Source organism: Anarrhichthys ocellatus, unplaced genomic scaffold (assembly GCF_004355925.1).
Source record: "Anarrhichthys ocellatus isolate YVR2014 unplaced genomic scaffold, GSC_Weel_1.0 scaffold10, whole genome shotgun sequence".
In the NCBI taxonomy this organism is placed as follows: domain Eukaryota; kingdom Metazoa; phylum Chordata; class Actinopteri; order Perciformes; family Anarhichadidae; genus Anarrhichthys; species Anarrhichthys ocellatus.
Window position 1 is genome coordinate 2305763 of NW_022280040.1, and position 9688 is coordinate 2315450.

The 9688-nt window shown below is 42.2% G+C and overlaps 1 protein-coding gene across 7 annotated transcripts in view; it reads right to left on the reverse strand.

The window, feature by feature from the left end:
* Nucleotides 1-9688, reverse strand: part of myripb (myosin VIIA and Rab interacting protein b) — a 95591-nt gene that overhangs the window by 52499 nt on the left and 33404 nt on the right. The gene's annotated exons all lie outside the window — the stretch shown is intronic.

Here is a 9688-nt window from a genome sequence, read left to right on the forward strand (position 1 = left end):
GAGAGAGAGAGAGAGAGAGAGAGAGAGAGAGAGAGAGAGAGAGAGAGCGAGAGAGAGAGGACAGGAGGGGGAGGGGTTGAGAGAGAGCGAGAGGGTGGTGAGTGTCTGGTCGAGAGGTAGAAAGTGAAAACGGCAGAGGATGGCGATGCGGAATAATTGGAGATACTGTGGTTAGTTAAAAATTAAAAGGGTGGGTATTAAAACAAGAAGAGGGGGAGGGCAGAAGGGGGTCATGGTTTTAGTGAAAACACTTCCCTGCTCCCTCTCTCTCTCTCTTACACTGATTCTGTGGAATCAACGTGATGGCTGACATTTCAATTTGGGAGGACTCGTCATGCCTTGTTTGCCCACATCGGTCAACACAGCTGAGGAGAGCACAACACGCATGTCTTCTACATCCTCAAATGAAAAAAAGTACTGTATCTTTGTTAATTAGGGCAATAAGCGGCACTATGAGGAAGATGAGAATAAACAGTGCTCAGTTGGAGGTCCTTTGATGGGTACCTTCACGTAAAAAACACAGCATTGACGAAAAGCCTCCACAGTCATGCTGGAGAGCTGTTTGGACTTCATTCCAAATGTTACAGTTTAGAACCACGGTCATGAAGGAGCACCAAAAAGCAGCACAGTCTCACTAATCTTATCGCCTCAGAGAATTGTTCACACTCATGAACTATTAGGATTAGAGGCAGAAATACTTGACCAAAGCTCATTTAAAAATCACATAAAATCCAGAAACCACAGCTGACACTGACATTCAAACAGCTGCACACAACAAATTGTGCTTCACACCCCCATATTTGGCTTATAACAGAACAGTGAAGTTATCAAGTGAGATTATTATATTCAAAGACTGATGAAAATAAGAAGAGAGACAGGATACCATAGGTTGTTAATCGGTGTGTTAACAAGCAAAGCAGCTCTGCTGTACGAGGCCTGTACTCAAATGTTCATATAAATTGTGTACTTGGGTTTTTCCCCTGTAGGATTTGCGCTGACTGAGCAATACACCATAGGCAGCGGCTGCAATAAATAATGTAATTTTTTGCATTTATATCATAAACCTTTCATCATTAGCACATATTGCACTCGTGTCAATTATAGTTAAAATAATACACAACGAGGAGGAGAGATTAAGTAACACTTTAATCTGTGTTACACTATCACCCATTAGTTGTCATTAGGCGCGAGTGGAGGCTGAGATGCGGAGATGGAGCTGTTGCTGCTGGGAAAGGTGTGAAAGTGCGTTCAGCTCGAATGGGCAGTGAGTAAATTATTCAAGCTGCTCTTCTATACACGACTACACGCGGCCAGGTTACAGCATACACTGCTCTCACTGATCCTAGTCATTCACACACTTACAGAGCAGATGCCATGTACAGTATATGCTAACGGATATGTGAAAAACATAGACAAAACATATCCTTATTTACGGAGAAAACCCCATATATGTCTGAACACAGTAATGGAGCCAAAATCTGTGGAAGCATCCGATGCCCAACTTAACAACCAAGTCACACATGGACAATTACGTCTATAACTAATACTAGTGCTGTATGCAGAATATTGTGAATTTCCTGTGTGTGCTGTGCGTCTGTCTGTGGAGCCAGTGGGGGCATCGCAATCTCCTGCTTCCCTAAGTTATTAACGCTGCTCCATAAGCAGATCCACTGCTGCCTCACTGATTGCTTTTCAGATGCATCATTAGACGCAGCATATTAACAAGATGAACAAACCATTTCATATACAGTGTCATATGAGAATGGGGGGGGGGGGGGGTGTCTGCATACTGTACCGACATACACACAATTATGTATCAAGATGATCAAAAGGAGGCTTTGTATTCTGCACATGCAAGGTCACCGCTGCTGGGAAATGGTGGCCCCCAATCAAATTAAAACAATCGAAAACAAACCTCCAAGCAAATTGAAAGAGACTCTCCTTGTCTGAGCTGCAGCATCTGGTTCACAAAAGATCCATAATATATATGTATATGTATAATAAACACCCAAAATGGTGCAAGCCTAATATAAGCAGCATACATTCACATCTCAATAACTCCAAGAAGCCATTGCCTGGAAATACTTTCCTCCATTTTTGCCTCGCTGTGTATGTGATACAGGTTTAATGAACAGCCCGGTTATGGCGGCTAGCTCCGGCCATTTAATTAAATGAGTGGGCGAATATAGACATATACCCAAGGACAAGAGGGGTTTGTCATGCCTGGCGTCCCAACGCATTAACTCACATCTCTGTTAATGAGACATGAAAACCTGTGCTCATTTAGCAGCCATGACTGGAGATACACGTGGGTCATCCAGGTGCTAAGATAAAATTAGCTCATAGGAAATAACAGTAGCCACTCTTTACCAGCAAATTACCCTTTTAAGTTTAATGTGTAGTGTTAACAAGCATGTATATTTAAGCTCCTAATTATAAATATTCAACCATGTAGAGTTAACATGGATTTATGTTGTTTGAATCCCTGGTATGTATATTTCAATCAAGGCTGCAAGAATGCTACTAAATGCTAAGCTAAGAAACTAAATGGACCTTGTAAGCCTGATAAATGTTTTCTCAATTGCTATTGGTCAAGAATGAACTTTAAATCCCAGCTTTAAAACCATGGATTCCTTGAAGTCCTTAAAGAAAATGTAAATCTGAACCTTTCAAAATAACTGGGCATGTGTTGATGAAGACCATGACATGTGATCAAAAGCTCCAGAATCTTCATATACAAGTAATTGCGACTCAATTAATGTCTGCAGTTTGGACGATGAGGACAATGAAAAGTGATTAATTCTGTCATTTAAAATCCAGGCAGCAGAGTGGTATGTGGATTTATAATATGCCTATAATATTAATTGTGCTGAAGCGCTATTAACTTGGCTCTCTCATCGCTCACTTTCACTTTCTGCTAGCGATATAGTGATTTGTCCTCTCATGTCTCTTGCCCCTTAGTCTCCATCTCTCCCTCTCTATTTCAGCTGACCAGCAGACAGGCTGAAGTTGTCCAGGTGAAGTTGAATTATGTTATGGCTAGATTTGTAATCAAGACAATGGCATTTTGAGGTCCAGCGGCAGCCTGGCCAGAAAACAAAAACAATTGTAGTTGTTTAAAAAAAAAAAATGATGTATCACCCTCTCGGTAGCTGTTGTCCCGCTCAGTGAGGTGCTTAAGAGTTACAGCACTGCTGACCGACACAACTGAAAAGCAATGTGAGGAATCAGCTAAAAGTAACCCTATTGTGGTTGGAATATGTAATTTTATGCTAAAAGTAATAATATTTATAGAAACCTATTCATTCTTGTGGTTGCTTAAGAGGGATTCATATACATAATGTAACATCTGTGACTGGTTAAACAAAATTAATATCTTTATACCTCTAAAACAACATGTATGCGGTTGATGGATTTATTATAGAACATCACAAAATGTCCATTACTGAAGTACTGGCAGTGTCTCATGAGGATATTCATCGCTGAGTACAAAAAGCTGTCACAACAGAAAACAGTAGCCAAATTAGACTTTGGCGAAAAAGTGTAGTAGGGATGCAATTAATTAGATTTGTAAGAAAATATCTTTCTATATTTAGCATCCTTCAAATCAAACATTCAATTATTAAGGCATAAAACTGCATACCACCTCCATACATACATAAGTAATGGAAGTAATCAGGAAGCGAAGGACTATTCAAATCTGAAATGGAATAAATCAAACGCTGTTTAAAACCATGCAGACTGTTGTTGAAGCTTTTTTTCCCCACTGACTGCACATGGATTTTTAGCATGTATTAATGCACACAAGAGGACCTAACACAGAAAAAGGGGATATACAACACCCAGGTTGACATGCAGAGAATGTCTTTTTGCTATACATAGTATTTCCTCCTGAATGTGGAGCCATGCACTAGAATCAAGAGGGATGAAAAAGAGACAGCACACTGAAGAAAAGCCATGTTGGAGCATTGTTAACCCAGTGTTAGTAGCCGAGGGGAAGATCCTGGAGAAAATGAGCATAAAAGATAGCAGAGACTCTTTGATCAGTGCTTTGATCTGCCTGCTGCAGTGGAAACCCACAACACCAGTATGTTCCCCATTACACCAGTAAATCATACAGCCTTCCAGCAGAGAGAAGTGGGAGCACACCTGTCTGAGAGGAGGGTGTGTGTGTGTGTGTGTGTGTGTGTGTGTGTGTGTGTGTGTGTGTGTCTGCGCGTGTGTTGAGTCTAAGTGTGTTCATGTGTGTTTTTATTGATCTGAGTCAATGTGCATTTCCAAGTGTACAGTAGCCAGATGCACTCGGTAATTGTGAATTGATTGAGGGCTTTACAGACGCTTAAGGTGCTTTTAGTTGAAAGTGGGCAATTTCAAGTGTGAAGATGTTGCCTTCCTGTTTTTGTGTAGGTGTGTGTGTGTGTGTGTATGTGTGTATGTGTGTGTATGTGTGTGTGTGTTTGTGTGCGAGTGTGAAAAGCTGCAATTTTAAATCCCTCTGCTACTTCAGCACAATGGACAGCACCATGTCAATAAACGGGACAGTGTGAGCCACTTCTGGGCCACTCCTGAAACACGCTGCAGTGCGTCTGATGGAATCACACGCACCGTCTACAGTGGCCACGTTCAGCTCCGGCGTCTGTGTCGTAGCCTGAACACGGTGCAGCTGCACTCGGTGGAGGCTGCTGATATTTCAGGTGGCAGGTTAACAAGGGGCATGCATTTTGGTCGTTTTGCTAACAAGAGGGATGCCCCCCCCTCCCCTCACAAATCACCTACTACGAGTGTGTACTGTGTTAAATCTGTACGAAGCAATCCTTTCCCGCTGGTATTCGTCCTGAAGTGACACATTATCACACGGTGTTGTGTGTATGTGCCTGTAAGTGTGTGTGTGTTATGTGTGCATGCATGCATTTCTCTTCCTACACCCTGTGTGCATTAGAGCTGGAAGAAGTCTCATCTGCTCCAGGGTGGGAAAAAAAAGCAATGAGAACGAGTGCAAATGTTGGCTCAATCGAAGCACAGAATTTGCATTTGGACCCCGACTGGGTGAAGCCAAGTTACACCGTTCATCCACCTTGAATGGCAGCTCCAAAAGAGAGCAGAGCGAACCACTGTAGGAACTCTCAACTCTCTTTTTCCTCTGCAATGCAGTGGCATGTGGGTAGTACATTTCGAGGTAGAGCGTTTCTGGCGTTCGGCTATTGGGATTGCCGGTAAACTGTTGTTTAAGGTGCAGGTGTTGGAAGGACAGTGAGCTGAGAAGAAATCACATTGCTTTTAGGTGGAAAAAGGGGGCATTCCTCTCATCTGCAGGAATATAATTGTATATCTTTGTCCACTGATCAATTTACAAGGCAGCCCTGAAGAACAAGCTAAGGAAATATAAAGTAATCCCAGACGTCTACCCAGTTCTCCTGCAGGATGATGTGGGCTAATGTCCCTATCACACTGCACAGTACAACTTATTTGACGGCAACTGTACATCAGCACTCTCATCCATGAGGGGTTTGACAAATAGCAATGTAAATCTGTGTAAGTATATCTCTGACAACAGTGGAGAGTTTCGAGCTGAGGCTCAGGCAACAAGGTGATTTTCTCCAACCAGCACGGTCAGTAAAATCAAGGGCTGAGTGACTTGAAATGATGGAGAGATATAATCCCTGCAGCCTGTCATCTTCCTCCATACTCTCCTGGTTGACATCTGGACTCTGCCATTAACTCTTACACAGAGAGGTTCAAGACTTTATTGCTCATATTTATTGTAGTATCTGGATCAGCATCTCTTTTGTCATGACAACTTAAACATTAAAGGCAAATGTGTAATATATCCAAAATACATCCATAATAAACCCCACAAAGAACTGTCTTACAAAGACAAAATTGACTTCATGAAACCTCAAAAGGCAGCAAAAAGTAAAGAGACTTTCCCTTCAGCAATCACTAAATGAATTACAGTGAGCCTGTGCTCTTTATACTTTTATATTTTTTCCTATGACTAAAGAGAAAGAAAGTAAAAAAATGTCCTGAAACTGCAAATGGAATTCCCACCAAGTACAAGAGAATTAACGATAAGGAAATGGACCCAGAATGGCATTACACATTAAAGAGAAAATGAATAAAAGTACATCTGCCCAGGGTCAGCTAATACACCAGGAGATACCGCGATGAGACGTCTGGAATAAACATCAAAGCTGTAAATTATACAATACAGGACTAAGGCATTGGAAGAATTGATAGGGAGCATACTAATGCAAAACACTGCAATAAGATCAGCATGCTGACATGCTCACAACGTCACAGACGAACCAACACTGCCATTCCTATAGAGCTGTGCCCCTAGCGTAGCTAAACACCCTCACTCTTTGAACTCTCTTCAAACTTTATATATTTGACTTTGATATGAAAACAAAACTAGTTTTAGATATTGAGCTCAAGCTTATTTGTGTTTTGTAAAAGAATGTGGCTAATTTATACAGCATACATTATTAATCATGTTCATTTTTCTGGTGGCCTTGGTTTGGTTTATTCATCCACTGCATGAATAAAGAGGAAACAGACTTTCTCTCTCTTTGCCTCGCTACTCCCTTTCTCTCATCTTCAATATGTTTAGAATATCAGGCACAGTGGATGCTTTTAATGCATGTCGTCTCTCTTTCTTTTATCCAGCCTATCATTCTGCAGGCAGTGTATGAAAAGCTCAAGGTGACCATAACGGGGAGGCTGTGAGGCTGCTGCTAGCGTTGCTCTCCCTTCCTCTCGCTTACTCTCTCACTTGAAATTGACTAAGAATTTGGTTAGGTTAGTTCATAAACCCCCCCCCCCCACACACACACACACATAATGTCACCACAAGAATAAAATCCCAGAAGTATTCCGATCCCCTAATGTCAGAACATCCTCCCTCTTGTGCGTGACGGCCAACTGCAAATGCTAGTCCTGTGCAGAATAATTATACACAATATATTCTTAGCTTTTCTGCTTCGTATGTCTGGAGTCCTACACAACATGCGTGCATATATATGTGCTCGCAATAAGCAAACTGTAACATAAGAGCAATACCTGAGGTTGAAGTTCCCACAGAAACTCCCACCCACCCTTCCGAACCCCCCTGGTTGAGTTTTTCCACAGGGACTCATTCTTTCAGCCTCACCAAGCACACATAAAGATCTGCTTCATCTCTTCACATACATCACATCAACCCTGCAGGCCTTTCCAGCCCGTTGAGCTAAGATGCATGTTAGTAAACACTATGGGATAACAAGACATATGCAGGCATGCATGCATGAATGGATGAACACATGCACACATTTGAAAGACACATGGGGACTTAGACCTTTCCGTGAGTGATGGTGCCGTCTCTGTATAAGGGACACGAGATACAGACTCAACACCAAATTGACAAACTGACTAGATGATTATCAATGGTTCCAATCACTTCAGTTCACTTAATTAACATGATATACTGTAACTGCAGTCATCTATGTCATTCACAACACGCGATTCAAGTAATTAACTTGAAATGTTCACTTACAAAGATAATCGACTTCATTAGTACAATCTGAATATCATTTTAAAAGTTGGCACCCACATTTGGCTCTTACAGTAAGTGCGTACAGAGTGATGACAATATTAAAGCACACGTATATACTGGGAGTGTTGATATTGACATGGCTGAATTCAAAGTAATGGTGAGTTTACCCACGGCTTTACATCAAAGTGAGAGCAATTATGAAAGACTATATGCAGCTTCGGGGAAGATTATCAGACTACCGCTGGTTTAAGATAATGTCACGCTCACTATTAACTCCGTTCTGTCTTTCTTTCATCTTCACACTTGTGCATTACACACTCCAGCTATGGCTTAGTTACCCATAGTTCTATATGTCTTCAGCCTCTTTATCCCTCCCCCCCCCCCCCCCATCTTTTCTCCTCCCTGTGAACCCCGAGCTAAATGAAGCCTCGGGGCGATGGGGAGACTTCTCTCTGAACCAACTTTGGCTGGTGACGATTATCCAATGGGCCAATAATGAGCCCTCACTTTGGGACACGACCCAAGTCAAATGTGCGCTCCACTGATAACATTTCCAATCAGAGCGCCCTGCCTGCACGGCAACTATGTGAGGAAATGAGAGAGAGAGATGAAGAGGGGTAGAAAATAATTTGCGTAGACGGTTTACTGCTACCTCAGCAAGGTGCTGAGATAACTCACAATTCATTTTTGCATTCTGGTATTATTGTTTTGACCATCCAGTTACTCATAATACTGAATTTATTTTTCCAGAACACTGGAACCGTGCACATGATTTCCTCCGTTTCAAGAGAGAAGATGTGCAACACAGCAAAGTTCAAAATACTGAATTGCATGCCTCCGATCCGAGGCTTGAAAAATGTCCGATGGATAAGGTCACACAGCTAACAAAGGCAAACTGAGGTCTAAATCCTCTAACAAAAAGTTAATAAAGACTGCTTTCAGAGTATTCATTCCAATATATATATTTTTTTATCAACTCAGAATCCTCCTACACATTCTCACCTCCGTTAATCAGTATCTCAATCCCTGCCACTGTCTTCATCAAACACTCTACTGAAGCTCCATCATGCCACTTCTCCTTCCTTTCATCACTTCATACCAGCTCTCCAGCTACATCGCAGATTAGCAGCTGTAGCCCTTACAAGCCACAGTAACATGTTGCAGATTGTTCTGTCCTCTGCTGAATAATCTCTATTCACACAGGAACAGCAAACCCAATGTGCGAAGAACGCGGCTAAAGTGTCAACCACACCGAGGGACGCCAAATGAGGAAGAAAAAGAGAGGGAATGGCAGTTGGCTTTTGAGCACACATCTAACACCAGTGCCTCCATGCGAGGGGAATGAACTGTTTGTAGTGAATGGGGAGTCAATCTGCTGTTAGGCTGCCACGAAGAAACAATGGCAGTAGACAATATGCTGCATGTTTCATAGATGTGAGTGACATAAGAGTGAGGCAGCAGTTATAATACCTGTGATTCAACGGATTCCCAAACTCTTTTAAATGTTCTTTTAATTGTAACAACTCTTCATACACCTTTAAACCTGACAACTTTATTTACTTGCAGCAAATTTGCACAACATCTTTCCTTTTAACATCCTCCAAAAAACTCGACCTACATCAGCAGCTTGCGATACTTTAGCTCACTCTTCATTTATAATATTACGGTAGGTACAATTCCATGGTGGCAATATGCTGTGTAGTGCATATTAGCCGTAAATCCCGGGTGCGAGAGGGTGTGCTGCTGTATATTAAGAGGAGGCCAGGGATAGCCGCCACGGAACGAGTGGCTATTTTTGAGGCAACAAAGACGCAGAGCTATACAGAAGAGCATCGCTCACTGAATTCCCCTGTGATGAGAGAGGAGAGCTGCATGCAGGGAAAATTGAGAGGAATGAATAAGGATAAGACAGACAGAAGGGAATAATTAGGGCTGAACCAAGCAGAAGAGAGGAGGGAGTTATTTTTGGTCGATGCCAATTCAATTACAGGGGATGGGAGTTTGGCTGAGGTTCTGACATAATGGGGGCTCTTGTACTGACCGGGACTCCAGATCCCTATTGACTCTGATTGAGCCTGACCAACAGATAGAGCCCACTTGGTGTACTTTAGTGTGTGTGTGTGTGTGTGTGTGTGTGTGTGTGTGTGTGTGTGTGTG